The sequence below is a fragment of the Littorina saxatilis genome, linkage group LG9, assembly GCF_037325665.1.
Source record: "Littorina saxatilis isolate snail1 linkage group LG9, US_GU_Lsax_2.0, whole genome shotgun sequence".
Classification (NCBI taxonomy): domain Eukaryota; kingdom Metazoa; phylum Mollusca; class Gastropoda; order Littorinimorpha; family Littorinidae; genus Littorina; species Littorina saxatilis.
The window spans coordinates 30,631,443-30,653,942 of record NC_090253.1 but is presented as its reverse complement, the minus strand read 5'-3'; the positions used below and the strand labels follow the sequence as shown (position 1 = coordinate 30,653,942).

At 37.3% G+C, this 22,500-nt stretch overlaps 1 protein-coding gene across 1 annotated transcript in view; it reads left to right on the top strand.

The window, feature by feature from the left end:
• Window positions 1-3,379: 3,379 nt before the first annotated feature.
• LOC138975855 (uncharacterized) overlaps window positions 3,380-22,500 on the top strand; it is a 26,447-nt gene continuing 7,326 nt past the window's right edge. The window contains exon 1 of the mRNA XM_070348624.1: window positions 3,380-3,725. The gene's annotated coding sequence lies outside the window, so the exon portion shown is untranslated. The remainder of the gene's footprint in view (window positions 3,726-22,500) is intronic.

Sequence of the window (22,500 nt, the reverse complement as noted above, 5' to 3'; positions counted from 1 at the left end):
CACCCCGCTGACGCACAAACCACGCACACACACACTGACTGTCGGCAAGCATCTCTTTTTGTTTTCTTTACCTTTGTTTATTGTGTTTTCGATATTTGTGTTTATTTTTTGCTTGACTTATCTGTTTTATTTTAATGTTTGCTATCCACATCGTGTGATAAAAAACGCTGGCGCTGGACCCGAGTACTCTTCAGACTGGCTCGCTCCCCCAGTATGAAAGTTTTTGTCTTGTGCACGTGGATTTAAAAAAAATATATATTTATTTATTTTACACAATTAAAAAAAATTATTGGAGTAAAATAAAACATTAAAACGTTCATAATAAACAAAAGTAAACAAGAATTAAAAAAAAATAGACCGCCCATGCCGGGAATCGAACCCGGATCACTTGGATTTAAAAAAAAAAATTATTTATTTATTTTACACAATTAGAAAAATTATTAGAGTGAAATAAAACATTAAAACGTTCATAATAAACAATAGTAAACAAGAATTAAAAAAAAGGAAAAAAAAAGACCGCCCATGCCGGGAATCGAACCCGGATCACTTTGGCCATAGACGAATCGCTTTCCACCAGGATCACTTGGATTAAAAAAAAATATTAAAAAATATTTATTTTACACAATTAAAAAAATTATTACAGTAAAATAAAACATTAAAACGTTCATAATAAACAATAGTAAACAAGAATTTAAAAAAAAAATAGACCGCCCATGCCGGGAATCGAACCCGGATCTCTTTGGCCATAGTCGGAAACGCTTTCCTCCAAGCCAACAAATCTGACAATCGCCAGTGAACTCAAATGCCTATAGTCCTCGCGCAGTGGTACACGCACGCAAAGCACGCAAAGCCTGGTGTGGTGTCGCTGGCTGGGCGGTTTATCAGCCGAACGGCTGTTCTATATATCCCACCGCGAATCGCGCCCGCCGTTAAGAGTGGCTTTTGTGATTTATTTCGCATTTAGGTCCCAGGTAACATTATGAAGTTTTAATACGATCAATCGGACCTATTATCAAGTTAGTGTATCAACTTTTGAACGAACTGCGCCCAGTAGTTTACCAGCAATAAGCTGTTAAGTCGAGACGAACAGACACACAATTAAAGTCTGCAGGACCCTAGTACTGCGTACTCGGGGATAAATGTTTCTTCTCTCCGAGTCAGTTTAGTTTCTGCACGCCGCTTTGGTACTCCTTGTTTTTCTAACTGGTGTATTGTGCGCGATTTGCGGATTTATTTTTTATTCCTTTCATATGCTGTTGAAGTGTTGTGGGTGTTATTGTCTGTATAATTATGCTATGTTGCGTCTGTGTTTGCCTACAAGAATTTGCATTCGCGCTCTGCCAGTACAACTCCAAACTTTATTGGGTGTTAATGTGCCTGTGGTCTGCTCGCAGTCGAGCACAGATAGTTTTCAAACATTCCTCCAGTGAGCCGCCGCGCGCTGCGACCTGAAATATCGCCCCGCTGGCTATTTTTTACCGCTGGCCTTCGCTTGCCTGGAACAGCCGTGGTCCTCTCGGTTAGTCTCGGATTGACTCGATCGGCTCTTCTCGGTCTTTTTTTGTTTGTTTGTTTGTTTGTTTCCTTATGGTCGGAGTGGTATATTTATGTACATCTTAGATTAAAAAAAACCACCCGAAAGCTGTGTTTAATCGTTTCGGGTAAATTGTACATTTTTTTTCCCAGCTTTGAAATTGTTTTGGCTTGGAGAGTTTTGCTCATGGCGGCGCCCTGTGGCAAATTCAATTGCTTTGGCTTGGAGACTATTCTCCTGTGGCAAGTCTTTCCCGACCGCAGATACCAGCGTCGTCCGCGACGCTGGAATAATATACAAAGTCTGCCCCGCGTGCCCATGGTTGAAAGAAAGAGGTGTCACAATGCATCTCCGGTCCATCAAATCAAATCAAATCAAATCAAATCAAATTAACTTATCAAGAATGATAAATTAAAGTAGTGGTACGTTTAGAACAGACTTAGAAAACACTAAATAGCACTAATCTACTCCAGGAGAAATATTTATGTACAATCATTTCATGAAAACCTTAACAACAAAATCAGGACCACAGTATGGCCTGGAAAAAAATTCTTGCTTATATTTGAAAATGGTACCACACTCTTCCTCGCCCTGATAGTCATCGCTTTTGGTACACGAGTCCATCTTTGACTATCATTGGCACGATGCCTTTAAACTTTGTGAACATTTGTTAACACATCTGAAATAAGTACACTATCAGGCATTGCTTATTGTATGCGACATTTGTAATGCTGCTGTAAAAGATGCTAGAAAGACTTCTAAAAAATAAATTATTGCAGCACTGGACGGGAATTTTAGCTCTTATGAATTTGGGTCGATTTTATCGGGGGGACTCGTGACCTGCTTTCTTACACACACGCACAAAACAGACACACATGCACACATACACACACACGCACACACACACACACACACACACACGCACGCGCGCACACACACACACACACACACTCACACACACACACATACACACACACACACACACACACCCGCACGTACACACACACACATACACATACACATACACATAAACACGCACGCACGCACGAACGCACGCGCGCACACACACACACACACACACACACACACACACACATGCACGCACGCACGCACGCACGAACACCCGCACGCACGCACACACACATACACACACACACACACACACACACACACACACACACACACACACACACACTTACTTGCGGCGTACCCCGTAATTCTAACTGTATGTCGCCGTGTCAAATGATTGTCCGACGCTTTCGCATTTTCATTCGGGTATATATATTATATATGCGGTTTCACACCCACTAAAGTCATTGTTGAAGGCATTCCAGTTTTTGACATGATAAGAGAAAATCAATAAAATGCACCCGAACCTCGATCGACCGATCCGATTATTACCATAACACACCAAGCCTTGCTTCGATCTATCTATCAACTGTTGGCTGATTTCTTTCAAAGGGCACTTTCTATCAGCATGGGCACCACCGATCGACTTTGCATATACATTCGTACCTGTCTGTAACGACCACCCAAAGGAATGACCATAAAGTGGTCGCAATAGGCCGTTGGTCGCATTTTGAAGGTGAAATATGTAGCAGTAAAATGTGTGTAAAATTCTTTGGAGTGTTCGTTGTTGACAGGTGGTCGCTTTGTAGGGGGTGGTCACGACGGCAGGTTCGACTGTGTATCACACTCCTCCCGCGAATGCTTTTTTACAATGCTTGAATGAAGCGATCAATACATTTCTGTCAAGGACTAAAGGGAGAAAAGAGAAAAAAGACAGCATTGTGTGGTAAGGTTGTCCTACGGCGAGACTGAGCCCAAGTAAAAACGGTTTATTTTGGCAACTATTCACACACTGTGTGTGTTTGAGAATGATGGGTTTTATAACCTAACCGGATTGCTTTACATGATCGCGCTAGCTGTCAAAGACGCCACAATGCCCTGAAAGAGACAGGGTCCTTTCCTGTGCAGACAATAATGTGTACAAGTTCTGGCAAATCTGAGCATATTATTTTGTTTACTGGGGCGACGAACTTAACAAAGGTAACTAAAAACACTCGTCGTGTCTTGGCAGACTTGGTGTGAAGACGTTTTGGTCGCAGTCAGATTCGTGTTGGAAGAAGATACCCGTACAAACTTTACACTGTTTTAATCCCGAATCTGTGTATTCGTTCGACTAAAAGAGGTAAGTGTACGATCATTTACCGTCAATAATATAATCCGATACCGAGAGGATTTAATAGAATAGAGATAATGGTGTTTTGTTATTTTCTAGACAAACAGATTGATAAACAGACATACATACAAACAGCCAAACAGCCAGACAGCCAGACAAACACTTCACACACTCAAACACACACACACACACGCACACACACACACACACGCACACACACACACATTAAAAAAAGAAATGAAATCACTATTAAATTCGTTGAATAGACATCCTTATAATAAAAATATTTGTCAAAAATATTATGCAACAAGAAAGAAATACAAATCAACCTTAAAGAAAAAAAAGCGACTTTACAGAAACCAGCTAGTAAGTAAACTAAATGAAGACTTTGATAAAGATCCAAACTCGGTATGGAAAACGTTAAACGAATTAAAAACAATTGGAGAAGTAAAGGCAAACAATGTCGCTAAAATTAATCCTATGAAATGGATAAATCATTTGGAAAACCTTATAGGGACAGAAACTAAAGTTGCAGAAGTAAGACGGCAAGAAATTATCTCAGAATTGAATAAAATTCCTGAAAAACATTCGATACCTACCTTAGATAAGGATATAACAGAAGAAGAAATTAGAAATGCATGCAAATCATTGAAAAATAAAAAAGTCACCAGGAAAAGATAAAATAATCAATGAACTTATCAAATCAAGTTTAAATTGCACTATTCAAATACTTGTAAAAATATTCAATTTGATCTTTTCAACTGGTTTATATCCAGAAGAATGGAAAAATGGCATCAGCATTCCAATTCATAAAAAAGGGGATCCATTTAATCCAAGTAACTATCGAGGAATAACTCTCACTAATAACCTCGGAAAATTGTTTTGTAAAATCATTAATTCAAGAATATCTTCGTTTTTAGAAAAAAATGACATCTTATTAAGAGAACAAGCAGGATTTCGTAAAAACTATAGAACCACAGACCAAATTTTCATTCTAAAAAACATTGTTGATGATATCATAAAAACTAAAAACGGTAGACTTTATGGTTGCTTTGTAGATTTCCAAAAAGCGTTTGACAACGTCTGGCACGATGCACTTTTGCTCAAATTATACAAGAATGGCATTAAGGGAAAATGTTACCAAATAATCAAAAATATGTACAATCATTCAAAAATATGTACACGAATTCAAGGAGAATATTCAAAAGAAATTGTTATCAAAAAAGGAGTTCATCAAGGAAATACGCTAAGTCCTACTCTTTTCAATATTTTCATCAATGATATTACTAATGGACTACCAGATAAGGACTCTCCTTTCATTCATGAAAATACATCTGATAGATTATCATGTCTTTTATATGCAGATGATTTAGTTCTTTTATCGAAAACCAAGAAAGGACTACAAAACAAACTAGATTTCTTATACAACTACTGCCAACAATGGGGACTAATAATTAACACGGAAAAAACTAAGATTATACCTTTTTGTCGTACAGAAACCAAGATAAATAATACATTCAAATGTGGTGAGGACATAATACAAGTAACAGATCAATATAAATATCTGGGCGTAATATTTCATAAAAATGGTAATTTTGATTTAACACAAGATCATTTGAATAAGCAAGGTAACAAAGCAGCGTATTATCTTCGTAAAGCATTTATAAATGAAAATGTTCAGACAGAAACTATACTACATCTATTTGACATGTTAGTACATCCAATTTTAACATATGGAGCTGAGGTTTGGTTTCCATATAATTTTACTAACAAGAAAGATATCTCAAATCTTCATTCAGTTTTTGAGAATTGCTTATCAAATAAATGTCCAAGTGAATCTACACATATAAAATTTTGTAGATTTATTTTAGGAGTACACAAGAAAGCAATGTGGCTTCCAGTTTTAGGAGAGTTGGGAAGATTTCCACTAAGTATAAAGATGATATCACAAGTCATAGGATTTTGGGGACATATCTTAGATTCAAATCAACAGTCTTTATTACATCATTTGTACAGTTTGATGATATCTAGCTCTAAAACAAGTCCATGGTTGCAATGTATTAAACAATTATTATCACTTGTAGGATTTGAGCATGTTTGGAAAAACCAATTTACATTTAATGCTAATAAATTACAATTTGCTATACAACAAAAAATTATGAATGAATACGTTTTATTTTGGAAAAACAAAAAATCTGAAAAATGTTCAAGACTTGAGTTTTATTCACTAATTACAGAACGATACACAATACAAGCCTATTTAATTTATATTTTAAATATAAATCATAGAAAAGCTCTAACAAAATTAAGAACAAGCACACATTCTTTAAAAATTGAGACTGGGCGTCATAGAGGAATATTGCGAGAGAATCGCCTCTGTAATACATGTAAAGTAATTGAAGATGAGCTACATTTGCCCATGTCTCTCTGCCCATGTCTGTCCGCCTTTCTACCTCTCTCCCTTCCTTCAAGTCCTCTCTAAAAACACACCTCTTCCGGGAATACTTCAACCCCTAGCCTGTGCGAGTGATTCGATGTTGTCCGTGTGTGTGTTTGTGTGTGTGTGCGAGTGAGCGACACGAGTATATGCGAGTAATTGGTTGTGTGCACTGTTCAGTATTTGCCACATTGAGGAGAGGGGTCGCTTGCCATCGTAGCGCGCTGTGGGCCGGCTGGGGGCGGGTTGCTTGCGAGGGCTGTATTTTGTACATTGATTATTTGATACATGTATAATTATTAAATGCGTCTCCAGGAATATGTTTAGTTTAAATCTTGTGTCGATACTATTTAATTCTGCCTCGCTATTAGCCATTGAGTAAAACTGTTTTATCACCATTGCTTTATTGTTGTTAATTCGTCTCCAGAAATATGTTTTGTTTTAATCTTGTGTCGATACTATTTAACTCTGCCTCGTTATTAGCCATTGAGTATAACTGTTTTATCACCATTGTTTTATTGTTGTTCTTTGGCCATTTACGTTGAATGACTTGTTATACATTGACATTGATAGTTTTATTCTTCTTCTTCTTCGTCGTTCGCTAGATAGTTTTATTATAAGAACCTTTTTTTAATTCCTATTAACTCGATGTTCTTTAACTATGTTTGTAAATTGTTAGAGGATCTTTTAGTAGAAGTGTTTAACTGTCGAAGCTGCTTTTACCTAAGAGACCGACTGTATATTGTGCTGTTGTATTTGTCAGACTTGATTGTACCAAGTCCTTCACATGTTGTAATGCGCTTAGAGCCAAATATTTTTGTTTTTTGTAAGGGATAGGCGCAATATAAATACACTTTATTATTATTATTATTATTACATTTTCTAGACAATTGCAAGAAATTTAACAATATTAGAAAAAAGTTAGTAGAAGAAGAAGTATCAAACTGTGACTTAAGGAAACCAAGCGATCTGTTATTTAAAAAAGACGAAAAAATTCAAAAATTGCTTGGAGCCTTTGTTTTTAATTGTTTCAATATTGAATGAAATAATTTGTACATTATTTATACATTCATTTATTGTACAACTTGTGTCAATATCCTTAAGGGTTGATGACAATAAATTCTATTCTATTCTATTCTATTCTATTCACACACACACACACACACACACACACACACACACACACACACACACACACCCACACCCACATGCACGCACACACACATATTCAAACACACTCGTATTCAAACACATATGGACAAACACACAAATATACACGCACGTGCGAACATACGAACACAAACACACACACACACACACACACACACACACACACACACACACACACACACACACACACACAAACACACACACACCCACACACACACCAGTTTAGGCCGCATTCAAATTAAACAAATTGATTGACATTTTGGTGAAACATAATATTACTTGACTCATGTCGGACTACGGGACGGCATTTTAGCTCGGCAGCTTACAAATTGATTGTTCATTCAAGTTATCAAAAGAATCAAATTTTCACTAACAGATTTAAAGAAGGGTTGCATTGTGTTTCGTATCACCTCCTGAGTCTAACAATATAAACGTATTTTGTGTTTGGATCAAAAACAAGGTTATATAATTCAAACAAATGCGTTGTATGCAAATTAAGTTATATGGGCTTGTGTTACCGAGATAATGTGTCCGCGCTTTCTCGGCTAAGGGGTTTCCGCCAACCTATGGTTTTACTCTCAAAAAACAAGAAAGGTAGGTTGTTGGAACGTTTGTTATTGACAAAACAATACATTCACAAATATAACAAATATATAGATAAGTTTTCGTTATTAATTGTTTGTCTGTGCACTTGAAAGACCGTTGGGTCGATATATTTGTGAATGTATTGTTTTGTCAATAACAAACGTTCCAACAACCTAAGAGAAAGGGAGAATGTACGTTCTGGCTCACCGATTCCGACAGACCCTAAATATTAACGCAAAATAGGCTTCTGGACTAAACTTTTACTAAAATGAAACATGCGACAAAATCAGAAAAATACTGCATAAATCCATACAAAAAAAAATACAGTAAAGTAAGGTTGTTTTGAACCAATGCCGGGTCTGTCGGAATCAGTAACCCAGAACGTACATTCCCCCTTTCTCTTATACAACATTCTTAAGCTCAATACGCTCTCTCATTTACAAACTTTACTTCATATGTTCTTTCACTGTTAGAATTATATCTGATACATGCAATGTGACTGTCTAAACGAATAGTTAACTCTTTACAAGTGATTCTATTTTTACTTTTTCTTCCCGTCCTATTTGAATCCCCTTTTTTAAAAACTGCTTTTTCAGATCTTCTATATCGATTGGCTTGTTATATTCAGCTCGTGTTTTTGTTTGAATACCTGCTTTCTTACTTTTGTAGTCATCAAAGTCTGTTTGTATCTGTTTGAATTCTTCGTCAGAAACTTTTGAATCTTCAAGTGCTTTACTGATAGACAGTTTTAGGCTAGACAATTTTGATGATGCAAGAGTGGAAATGGATTCGTGTTTTTCAAGCTTTTTCACAATTTTTTTCATTATAGCTGATGCTATAAATGATAAACCACCAACTGCTGCTGCGACACCACCTAGGATTAGAGAAACTGGAGTCCCTACTCCGGTAGCTAACAGAATTGTTCCCGTTACACCTGCAGCTGATGCAAGGATAGTAGAACCAGTGCTGGCATTAGAAAGGCTGTTGTAAGTTGTTGAGTACTTACGTCTTGCGCGAGAATATTTTTCTAATTCATCTTCTAGTTGTTTTTGTATATTACTAATGTGTGCCAGTCTGAATTGTTGACTTTCTGCTGCACTTTCATCAATATTAGGATAAAGCTTCACACTGCTAGTCATCTTTTTAATGCAAAATATAAAATATTTATCTTAATTCTCACTGGCCAGTGTTTCTGCTAAGCTTTGAAGCTGTTCATTGCTTAACACCTTATCTGTATAGTAGAAAGCAATCAAATCAAGATAAGTAAGATTAATACTTCTTATTTCTGTTAAATTATTTATATCTGCGTTAACAACAACATTTTGGTTTGACGTCTGTTTTTTTATTGTGTTAGAATCCTTTTGAACAGCAATAAATACTCTGACTTCTTCAACATTTAATGGTCTCCAGTTGAGATTTATTCCTCTCATTAGAACAGTGTTTGTGGTTTCTTCCCTTTTCCTGACAACTATATCAAATATCATAGTTGCATTCTGCCCTATTGGAAGCTTGGGTATAAAATCGACAATGGTGTCAGCGTCCTTTTCAACACTTTGTTTTCTGTGAATGAGATAGTTGTTCTTATGGAAAGGTTTAACTGCAACTTCTCCCCTGCTGTTAATCGCAGGAACAAGGCTAACAATTAGTGGTCCAGCATTGATTGACTTACGGAATGTGTCGTCTTTTCCAACAAGAGTGTATGGACTCACAAGTTCAAACTTCATTTCCCAGTCAATCTTTTTCATAACAGGACTAAGTACCCATTTTTTATTCTGATGTTTCCACATGTAGAATGTGTCATCGACAATTGGATCAGGTACATTAACATCACGGATTTGACCTAGTTTGAGGAATCTTGGTTTCTTTTCATCGTCGATTTCCTTTCTCTTGTAATGACCAGTGTCTGTAAACTCGAATGCATACACTGCACCAACTTCAGCATTGCTCTCAAAGTCGATAGCGTCTGCTAAATCTTTCAACTCTATAGTTGAACATGCAACAGGATAAGCTATTGTAGGTCCACTCGACATTTTAATACTCAATATTTTATGGAACTATTTCCAATGTAATGTTAAACAAACAATCAACTGGTTGTCCACTTTGATTTTTCAGATCAATGTGTAGGAATTCATGACACCCTTCCTCCAAGTCCTTGAACTGAAGTGTCTTAAATGTTGGCACGTGCATTTTACAAAAAGAGGCATCACTCGGTGGAAGAATCCTAAGCAGATCAGAACGCTGATCATTAAACAGATTATAGGATGTGTTAAGCTCTCTCATGTGAACAAACAGTACACTGTTAACATCCATGTCAATGGGACGTGTTCCCTTGTATATTTTTGTAATTCCAAGCATATCAAGGAGTTTGGTTGGAAACTCAATGTTTACTTCTCTAGTTTTGGGCATAGTAAGAGTAGCAATGAGACTTGCATGATTTAAACTCGCTGTAATACCTACTGGAGCAAACAATTCTTTCTCTAAAGTGCAGAAGTCATAGTAACCATCTTCTACAGAATGTGTTTTACCATTAATTCTAACCCAGTTGTTAGCCTTTTTTTTACTGATATTATACCAAGTAACCTTGTACATAATTTCATGCAGTGCAACTTTCATTCCTCCATTTTGATTGTTGATAGGGTTTGCAAGTTTAACTGGCACACTAGTCTTCACATTTGTTAGTGTGATAAACATTTTTTATTCAACAACAAAAATGATTCAGTATAAATTCAACAAAGACGTTAAATACAAAACTGGACCATATTACAATCCAAAGACTATTTCTTTCCATGAGTTGGACTTTGCTGTAACAGAAACAGAATCCATTCGCGTTAAAGTGCCTGACCCATTCCATTCTTACCTAAATCCCCCAATCAAAAATGATAGTGTTCCAAAGATGTGGAACTCTCACCCAATTCAGTTCTATCAGAATCAGTTAAACTTTGCAATATTCTGTGCAACCACAGGATGTGGAGTGTCCTATGCAGACCACATGAATAATTCAAACTTACTGACAAAGTGTGTGTACACATTTCACGTTTACTATCAGTGCAGGAGAATCTTGTCTGAACTTCAGGCACCAATGCCGCATGAAAAGAGCTGGAACCCATTCAACAATAGGATAAACATGAAAGTGTATGAGCGTCTCTGCAATGAATTCAATATAGATTTTAAGACCGACTTTAGGCAAAAGCAAGACAAAAACCATGGCATGGGAACACTATATTTATGGGGTGTCCACAGGAGGTATAATTTTGATTACTGGCCAGGTCATACATCTTTTTCTTCAAATGTGCAGGTACACTTAGGATCAATAGAACAACAGCACCACAATGCATGGACTACTTTTATATTAGACACCGGCAAAGGTTTCACTGGATCAGGTGTTGAAAGGATCAATGAATCTATCCGAACATATGCGTGGTGCTTGCTAGGCTCGCAGGCACAGACACGATCAAACATAATGAGAACAAGCACAGGGTTTGGTGCACAGAAACAGTTGTTATCAAATTTAGAAGATGTCATAAACTCTGCAGTTGATCTGCCTTCCAGCATCAAAAGGTATCAAGACTCTCTCCGTTATGCAAAATCAAAAGTTGACTTTGCTGTTGGTAACTGCCTTTACATGTTACCTTCTGATCTCCAGCTGCAGATTGGAACAATAACAAATTATAACAATGAAATCATTATTGCTAGTGACACCCAGCCGCTTGGAAAGGGTGAAGAACTGAATTCAGAAATCAGAACGATGCTACAGCCATATCACAATGAACAGAAACAAAGCGTGACAAGTGAAGATCACGCTGCAGGTGAAGATCATTCTGTCACTAGTGATGATCAAGCTGTTAGTATTAGTGATGATCATGAATCGCAGAAGACTGCTCTAGTAATTGGTGGAGTGGGTGTAGGCTTACTTTTGCTTTATTCTCGTTAGCAGAACACCTGCAATTAAAACTATTAGAGTCCAGAGATGTTCAGCCATGAAACCAACAACTTTACCTGCAAAAGATAACAGCCAGCTAACAATTGAACCAATGATTCCTGGAAGTGCACCCAAAGCTTTTGCTGCTAGTTTCTTTAATAGTTCTGCAATGTGTTTGAGTTGTTTCTTTACCCATCCCGGATCAGATGGAGGTGAAGGTGGAGGTGGAGGTGGAGGTGTGACAGTGCCACCTGTGAGTGTTAACACTAATGTGCTTATTGCAAATCCTAACGCAGTTAGTATACTAGCTATTGTGATTCCCTGCTCTCTGAAAAGCGTTCTAATTCTTTCAGCAAGAGTTGTGTCTTCGTAAAGGATTCTTTGAATTGTATTTTTTATTCTGCTGACCTGTGTTCTCAGTTGTTCTCTGTTGTTACTTAGAACTTCTAACCTTATGGCTTTCTCCTCCTGCAAATCTTTTAAACGCTTAGAAATTCTGTTTTTTACTTCTTGTTCTAGGTTCAAATCATCAGCATCAGCAAGTTTTTGTTTCTCTTTGTTTATATCTTCATCCAGCTGACCTAGTTTTGACAGATTATTTGCTATTTCACCTCTGATGGTTTGTAGTGATTGATTAAGGGCTTCTATTTCTCTCATAGGTAATAGTTCATGTGGAGTCTTCAGTGAAGTTTCCTCAGAAAAAGAAGTCTCTATCTCTTGTATAAGTTGATCAGCCTCATCTGCAAGTTTATTAAGATCTTGCAATGGAACAGATTCTATTTGAGTAGCAGTTGGTAGTCCTAGTTCTGCTTTTTGAAGTAAGGAAACAACATGGGAAGGTGATGACCGTGTGCTAGGCACAATATCTAATTGCCTAAGTCGATTAGCAGTAAGTTTTTGTTTTAGTGAAACTTTTGATAGAAACTTAGCAGGATTAGATTTATATGTAAGTTGGACTTTTTCTCCTTTATCGCTAGTTGTATATAAATGATTTGCTTCCATTTTGAACTGGTTTGGATCTAAAACATCAGGTTCTTCTCCTAAACTTTTGTAGAAATCTCTAACTTTACCTTCCAGAAGTTCATGTCGTGCCACCTCATAATGCAGTGAATGATGGTAGGGAACCAAAGGGATTGCTTCGCTCATGTCGTCCGCTGGCTCAAATAAATCTTCAAATCCACCTTCTGCCATTTGTAACTTATTTTTTATTTTGAAAATAAAAAAAGATGGCACAATCGTTCGGTTCTGTTCTTGATCCTTACAGAAGGCTGAAAGAACCTCTCGGGGTAAAAGGAATAAGGCAAACAGTTATAGTTACAAATAATCCTTCTACTATTGATCAGAATGAAATACTTACTGTTAGGTTTCCTAATCTAGGTAAGAACGATGTTATTGTACCAGGCACTGTAAGACTATCATTCAAATTAGAATTAGAATCTGGCTCAGATGCAAATAGGACTTTGGCTTATAATGTAGGAAGAGCAATTGTGAGGAAGATTACTGTCAAACTGGAAGGGCGGGAAGTGATGTCATTGAATAATGCAGATGTATTTTTAGTTTATGCAGATAATTGGTTAACTGACAATGAAAAGAAAAACAGAGTGTTTCAAGGGATTCAGTCAGACAATGGGATAAAAGTTAGAATAGGAGCAGGAGATAAAGCTGACAATAACAAAAAAGATAACGCTGTCAATGTTGCTTTTGGAAACAAATTTTGTATTCCACTTGACTTTGAACTCATAAATTCACATCCTCCCTTCTATCAAGGAGCATTGCGTGACAGGCTGTCATACGACCTGACTTTCAATAGTTATGATCGTGTTATGCTTTCACAAGACCCGGAAGCAAAGTATAAGGTGTCTGGAATTTCTTTAGAGTTTGATGTTGTAAACCATCCTGAACTGGCTAGACTTATAGAAAATCAGTACAGTTCTAAGCTGCCTATTTATTATGAAAGAGTGTTGAATCACAGTACACTTTCAAAAAGCCAGGCTGATCCAATCTGGAACATTAACTTGAATACACCAGCTAGGTCAATGAAGGGAATACTTATGTTGTTTGAGGAACCAAAAGATTCATATGAAAGGCAAATAGAAAAGTTTTACAATCCACTAATCAATAGAGTATATTGCACAATTGAAGGGCAGCCAAACCAAATATTTGCATCTGGCATGCTGCCATACCAACACTATGATGAAGCAAGAAAGTACTTTACTGGAGGAAGATTGAAAGACCCAACATCTGATCTTGTGGCTAAAGATCTACATTTACACGGTGTTGGCGTAGAAGATTTCTTGACAAATAAATATGCGTTATGGCTGGATCTCAGAACAACTGACGACAACAAACTGCATGGAAGTGGAAGGCGAATTGAAAACGGATCAGAAGGAATCACAATACAAATTGAAAAGGAAGTAGGGAGTAGTAGTAAATCAGTTAAGATCTACGTGTTTGTTGTGTCAGATGCGCAGTTAAACATCTCTGAAAGCAGATTACAGGATATTGTTTATTGAACGTGTTAAAATGAAGTATCTAGATTTTCTTCCAAAAGATCCACACTGTTCTTTGATTTGTGGGGCAACAGGTTGCGGCAAAACAAGATATGTTTTGGATTTATTACAGACTGTTTACATAAATCACTTTGAACACATAGTCATATTCTGTCCAACCATAAAGCATAACAGAACATACAAGGAGAGAAAATTCATATGGTCTGATCAAAATATATTTATTGTAAATCCTTCTGATCGTCTAAATGTTTGCTTGGAGCATTATTTCGATCTTTTTCAGAACACACCAACACTGTTTATTATTGATGACTGTGCAGCAGAACGTGACATTGTTAGAAAGAAAAGTGCACTAGCAAAGCTTGCATTCAGTGGACGACATGCATTAATATCAGTTTGGATATTAACACAAAAATACAATGCAGTTCTGAAAGACTTTAGAGAGCAACTCAAAACAATAACATTGTTCTATTCAAAGGACCGTGACAGTTTTGAAGAGTGTCTTAGAGAAAATGATGTCATTGAAAACAAACAGGAGAGAGAAAGAATAAAGAATAATCTGAAATCTTCTAAGCACTCGAAACTGGTTTTAAAAACTGATCAACCAGTTCAGTATGTATGTTTGTAGAAATCCTTGCTAAGTTCTTGCTAAGTTCTTACTCAAGTTCTTACACAAGTTCTTGTCAAGTTCTTCCACAAGTTCTTGTCAAGTTCTTGTCAAGTTCTTACCCAAGTTCTTACTCAAGTTCTTGTTAAGTTCCTACCCAAGTTCTTACTCAAGTTCTTGTTAAGTTCCTACCTAAGTTCTTGTTAAGTTCCTACCTAAGTTCTTGTTAAGTTCCTACCTAAGTTCTTACTCAAGTTTAATTACTAGATTTTAATTTTATTCTGCATCAAAATAAAATGAACTGTGATGAATTGCTGATGCAGACTGCTACAGATATTGAAATCTGTGACAGTAGGACTATACCTGATAAAAAAGAAAGATTGTATTCACTTGCTGTTTGTGGAAAAACAAAACACTACCTTGGGCAGCAGTTAACTGTGGAAGAAGTACAACATCTTTCCTCAGAAGATATAGAAAAGTATCATGGACGGTATGAATCAGTGCTTGGTTCTAAGATGGTTAGAAGTATTGGACAGACTGTTATAGGTTTGTACACAAAGATTTTTGGACATTTTACACCTCTCGACTCGGAGGAAGACTTAACACATGATCTAACTCATGACCCTGTTGTTTCCAAGTCCCTCGAATCTCTTGCCTGTGGCCTGTATTATCGATTTGGTGCTTTATTAGTACCATTTGTTGCTGGATTAATTACTTTCAAACACATTAATTTTCAGAATAAAAAAGATGACGGATCAGTTGAAGCAGACAGTGGAGCAGACGAAAATACCAGAAGTGAACACAGTGACAAAGAAACCTGGTAGAGTAGAAGCAGGAAAAAAACTAGCCGAATGGAACAGACAAAAAAAGTTAAATCAAAAGGCAAAGCAGAACATTATGTCTGAGGTTGAGCAGACACCAAACATTCCTGAAGTGACTAAGGTCACACAAACTGATCAAGAATTAAAATCTTCATTTCTATCATACAGAAAAGTAGCTGTAGCAGCTGTTGTTGGAGGAGGTGGATACTTGCTTTACAAACTTTGGCAAGGCAAATATAAAGTGTCAGAAAAACCAAAATCAGAAACACCAAAATCAGAAACACCAAAACCAACAAACAAAGCAGTACAAACAATAACAAAGCCCACAGTAGTACCTGCAGTGGATTCATTTCATATGGAATAATTTTAATATTTTAATTTTGATAACATAAAAATGAGTTCTGAAAAGACAATAGTTAATCTAGTTTATCACGCTGCAGTGATTGGAGGCTTGAGTGTAGGTTACACAATGCTGGGTAAAAGTCTCCTCAGAATGAAACCAGTCGACTTGGGAAAGTTAGACTTCGAAGACGGTGCTAAACTAATTGGTGTTGTGACAGCTTCCTTTGCAACAAAAGACTTCCTGGTGAAGCAAGGAATTATTCCAGAAAATATAAACATGTAAGACAATAAAATGGCTAGCTTGGTTATGATGGTGGGAGGTGCGATTGTAAATGCGCTTGCATTTTCTGGCAGCAACTATTTGTTTTCTAAACTGCAAAATGGTGAAGAGAGGGAAAGGCACAACAAAGCCATGGAACAACTGGCGAAAGCACAGGATGAATACGAGAAGAAACGAATTGCGCAGTTAGACTTTATGAATGATAAACTCAGGCAGCAAGGACATGCAAACAAAACCTTTGCCAATGTTGATGCAGCCATTCAAGAATACTATCTTGTAACTGGAAAGAAAATGAAGACAAGTGCTCCTCCAAAACTGGGCGACTTTTATCAGCCTTCAGAAGAGCAGAAGGTGGGCGAGATTGTTTTCATTGTTATTGGTATGGCTGTTGTTTACTTTATTGCGCGTGCTGTCAAATCTTAATATTCTGTCATTTAAAAAACCATGAGTGATGCTTTGTTATCTAAAATATATTATTCCCCAAAAGGTTACTGGAAAGGAAAAACTGCTATTGACAAGCTCAGTGACGCAGCAGGTGTTTCTCAAGATATAGCAAAGAAATGGTTGTCAAAGCAGGCAGTTTGGCAGATCTATTTACCTGCACCAAGAAAAATTACACGACCACACTTTGTTAACATTAAACCGAATGACACTCATCAAATAGACCTGCTGTATTTACCGCATGACACAGTCAGAAGGAAGAAATATAAGTATGCACTGACTGTAGTTGATGTTGCAACAAGATACAAAGATGCTGAACCGTTGACAGAGAAAAGTGCTATAGCTACAGCTGTTGCCCTGCAAGAAATTTACAGACGTGGACCACTAAAGTATCCCAGAATGATTCAGTGCGATGATGGTAAGGAGTTTAAAGGAGCTGTCAACCAGCTTCTGTTAAAACATCATGTTACAGTGAAGAGAGGTATTCCAGGAAACCACAGGTCACAGGCTATTGTTGAGAGCTTTAACAAACAGTTGGCAGAAAAACTGTTTTCATATCAGTACCATCAGGAATTTTTGGACACAGAAAGTAAATTGCGTAACACTGAATGGGTCAAAAGATTACCATCAGTACTTAGAGCAATGAATCTGGAGGTATTTAAAGCTACAGGGTTAAGACCAGTTGATGCAATCAAACAGAAAACAATACCTGTTGCTCCAAAGTCAACAACATCAGTGGCATTACTACCTTTCAATCAGAAAGTCAGATATTTATATGCACCCGGTGAAGCTGAGGGTGACAGCAGGAAGCGTGCAACGGATCCAATCTGGAGTATTGACATTCATGAAATCAAGAGAGTAGTAGAGACAAATCCACCTATATATTACTTGAGAGAACCAGCACCGCAAAGAGCCTTTGTAAAAGAGGAATTACAATTAGTTCCACGTGGTACAAATGTTAAATGATTTTTTATTTCAGATTTTATAGTGTTAACAAAAATGGAAGCTCTGAGAAAGAATTCTAAGCAACTTCATTTTTTTAATTTATATTTTTATTTTGAGTTATAAAATCAAACTCACAGCGATGGAAGACTCTGTATTAGAATCTTTATCGACAGTATTTGACACCGTTGAATTACAAGTAACGGATCCTCAAAATGTGCAGTCCAGTGTGCAAGACGCCATTGAACAAATTCCAAACAATTTGTTGATTGAACCTCCAGTAAAAGCGCAGATAGTCAGTTTAATAAAATACAAAACAGTCAGTGATGAGGTGCTAGAAGTTCATGTTTCAACCAGACAACTAGCACTTAATTCTATGGCAGAATTGAATGGAAACTGGGCAGATGAAATGATGAAACGGTTTGAGCAAGCTGCAGAGGATGCAAAGATGAAAGGATCCGGATGGTCAGAAGGTGAAATTCTAAAAATAGAATTGAAGCTAAGTAAATTTGCCCCCATCAGAGGTAGAAGTTACATACCTTTACCTCCTGCTCTTGTCAAAAAACGTGCTGTGCTGAACATAAAGAATGATGATGACAAATGTTTTATGTGGTGTGTTCTGGCAAGACTGTACAGTGTAAAGAAAAATGCAGAAAGAGTGTCTAACTATCATGCATACAGAAATAAACTAAACTTTACTGGTATTGAATTTCCTGTCAGCATTACAAGCATTGACAAATTTGAACAGCAAAACAAACCCATCACCGTAAATGTTTACACGTGGGATGAGGAAGATGAACTGAAACCAGTCAGAATATCAAAGAACTCACCAACGATTGGTGATTGTGATACTAACCATGTTGACATGTTACTAATGACTGATGGTGTAAAATATCATTACACTTTGATTCGTACAATGAGTAGACTGATGGCGAGCACAAGCAATCACAATAGTAAACAAGACTTTTGTAGGCGATGTCTCTTGCGTATTCCATCAATTCATGCAGCACTTATACACAAACAACATTGTAAGAGCGTTGATGATGCGGTTGTGAAGTTAACAACACCACCGCCAGACAGCAAAGTGTATTTTAAGAATGTATGCAAACTACAGAAAAGTCCTTATGTTGTTTATGCTGACTTTGAATCTATCATTGTGCCATATGAAGGACCTTTACCAAAAGACCTACCTAAAACAGTAACTCTAAGTAATCATCAAGTCTGTTCATATGCATTTATTGTTGTTAGTTCAGATGGTAAACATTCTAAACCGCAATTGTACAGAGGACCTAATGCAGCAAAGAACTTCTTACAGCAAATGAACCAAGTGCGAAATGACTGCTCCAAACAACTGAATCTTTCAGACATTGTTATGAAACCTGAAGACCAAGAACAGTTTAACTCTACCACACAGTGTTGGATATGCGAACAAAGTCTAACACCAAACACAGACAATCCAATAGTAAGAGATCATGATCATGTAAGTGGGCAGTTCCGAGGAGCAGCACACAGCAAATGTAATCTACAATTAAAGTTTGATCCTAAGACTTGGAAGCTTCCAATCTTCTTCCATAACTTGCGCGGTTATGATTCACATCTGATCATGCAGGCAGTAACTGATGAATACAAAGCAAGATGCATTGCGCAGTCTTCAGAAAAGTACATGGCCTTTACTCTGAATAGTTTATACTTCTACGATTCTGCTCAACATCTGATGGGAACACTTGAGTCTTTATCTTCATCACTAACTGCTTTCCCAATCACATGTAAGTACTTTGACAGTGACTTAGTTAGAAAGGGAGTCTATCCATATGAATACATGGATTCGTGGGAGAGGTTTGATGAAGATGAGTTACCACCAAAGGATGCTTACTTCTCACGGCTGAAGGGTAAAGGTATAAGTGACGAAGACTATGAACACGCTAAGACTGCATGGAATAAATTAGGATGTAATACAATGGGTGATTATCATGATCAATATTTGTTGGCTGATGTTTGTTTACTTGCAGATATATTTGAGAATTACAGAAGAACATGTATGAAGCACTACAATCTAGATCCTTCACATTACATATCTGCACCAGGCATGAGCTGGGATGCATTTCTTAGATTTACAGGAGTAAAGATTGACTTGCTATCAGATCTACCTACACTTCAGATGATTGAAAATGGACTACGTGGAGGAATCAGTATGGCTTCACACAATTACTGCAAAGCCAACAACAAATACTTGGACGACTTTGATCCTATGAAACCTTCTAATTACATCATGTATCTAGATGCAAACAATTTGTATGGTTGGGCAATGTGTCAGACGCTTCCACTTCGGAACTTTAAGATCTATTCAGGACCATTTTCACAATGTGTTGTGCTGACAATATTAAAAGCAGGCCCAGACAGTCGAAAGGGATGGATACTAGAAGTTGACTTAGACTATCCACTATCACTTCATGATCTACATAATGATTATCCTTTGGCGGCTGAGAGGTTAAAAGTAAACCCAAGAGAACCTCCAAAGCTGGTGCCCAATCTGTTTCACAAAAAGAAGTATGTGTGTCACTACAGACTGTTACAGTTTTACATTAGACATGGATTAATTTTGAAGGCTGTTCATCGTATAATTTTATTTGATCAAGAACAGTTTATGAAACCTTACATCATGAAAAACACAGAACTGAGAACCAAAGCCGCTGATGCATCAGAGAAAGACTTTTTTAAACTGATGAACAACAGTTGCTTTGGTAAGACAATGGAAAACCCACACAAGAGAAAGGATGTTAGACTTGTTACAAGAGAAAATGAGGCCATCAAGCTGACATCCAAACCACAGTATCAAGACTTTAAATACTTTCATGAACAGCTGTATGGTATCTTAATGAAAAAACTTGTAGTCAAGCTTGACAAACCAGTATTCATAGGCTTTACTGTGCTAGAGTTGTCAAAACTGTTGATGCTTGAGTTTTTGTATGATTATTTGAAACCAAGATATCCCAAATCGAGAGTACTTTACACAGACACAGATTCATTCTTACTTGACATTCCAGCGGATGACATTTACAAAGATCTAGAAGCTGAAAGTCCTGCAGTAAAAGGAAAAGATTCTTTTTATGACACTTGCGACTACCCTAAAGAATCACCATTGCACTCAAATGTTAACAAGAAGGTTATTGGAAAGATGAAAGATGAAATGAATGGGAAGATAATTAAGGAGTATGTTGGATTGCGTGCAAAGATGTACAGTGTTGCAAGTGAGAAAGGGGTGGTTAAAAAAGCAAAGGGTGTAAGCAAACAGGTTGTAAAGTCGAGCATATCGCATGATAACTACAAGGAAGCACTGTTTCAGAAGCGAGTGTTTCACCATGACAACCCTAAGATCAGTTCCGCGCTTCATCAGATCAACACAACTATTGTAAACAAGAAATCTTTAGATGCTAATGACACAAAGCGCGTTTATTCATCACCAGAATATTCTTATGCAATTGGGCACTGGAGAACAAACGCGACTCCAAATAGTCTGAGTGTGTAATAAGAATTTTTGTCAATCGGGAAAACCCGCTATGACGGGGAAGTGTTTGTGAAAGGGGAGTAGGCTTTGTTGAGTTTCAAAGCAGCCACCAAGTACACTTGTCAAAGCTTGATTCAATAAACAAGTTTTAATATTCATGAACCACGTGATACACCAGAACCAATCGTGGTGGAACAATATTAAACAAGTCATTTGCATAAAGTGCACTCGGTGGCCGCCTGAAAAGGCAGCCTAAATATTGAAGCGTAGTGAAGCGAAGCGTTGGAACAGAGTGACCCAAGCCGCCGGTTTACCAGCAAGACCTACCGTTCACGCGTGAACGGTACTATTTTTAGAATCCTAGAATTCTTGAGAATTTCGGAGCTGGCTTGTTTCTGGTACAGGCAAAATTGGTCATCACTGAGTTTGTGTAACACAGGAAGTTGTGAAATACGTCACCCTATGGGAGGGGGAGACGGCAAAATTGTTACCAAAAACATCATAGATCGTATTGTGCAGGGTCAACTGCAACAAACTCAAACCGAGCCATTCATACCTGCTTGTATTTGAGCGACTTATATACCAACATTTTTATGTCTTATTTTCAGCACAGGTGTAGGAAAAATCATATACCAAAGTCTTATTTATTTTCTAATTTAACATTTTTTTTACAAATATGACCATGGTCTTTTAAACAAACAGTGACATTAAACATTGTTATGTTAAAAAAAAGAAAAAAGAAAGAAAGCTTTTGCGCACAAATCAGAAATACAGGCCAAACCGTGAGTTTCTGTGGCAAAGCGCGACAGAGGAAATTGCACTGGTTTTATTTTTAGATCAGTGGGAAATTTTCAAGAACAGACGCTTGCATTTGGATGTGTCCAATAATAGTAGGTTTGGTTGTGATCAATCAGAATAATGTAGGCAGGGATGTCGTTAGGCGTCGGACATATAACGATGAAAATCCCCAAATGTCCGATTCACATTGTCGCATGTCGGTCAGATGTCCTATCGTTTTAGCCTGAGCGTGGTCATTGTCCGATATGTACTCCATTCCTTCAGACAGCGCGATATTCGTTAATTTTCATTTCAAGATACAAATCTTCTAAAAGACCGAACGCTCTCGTGTTCAGCTGACACTGAAGTTGTCAGTGCCGTATGATCTTTTCTTTTGTTGGGAATTCCCGAACCGTCTGGTGCAGCCACAGAGTCTGAGATGCAGCGCACT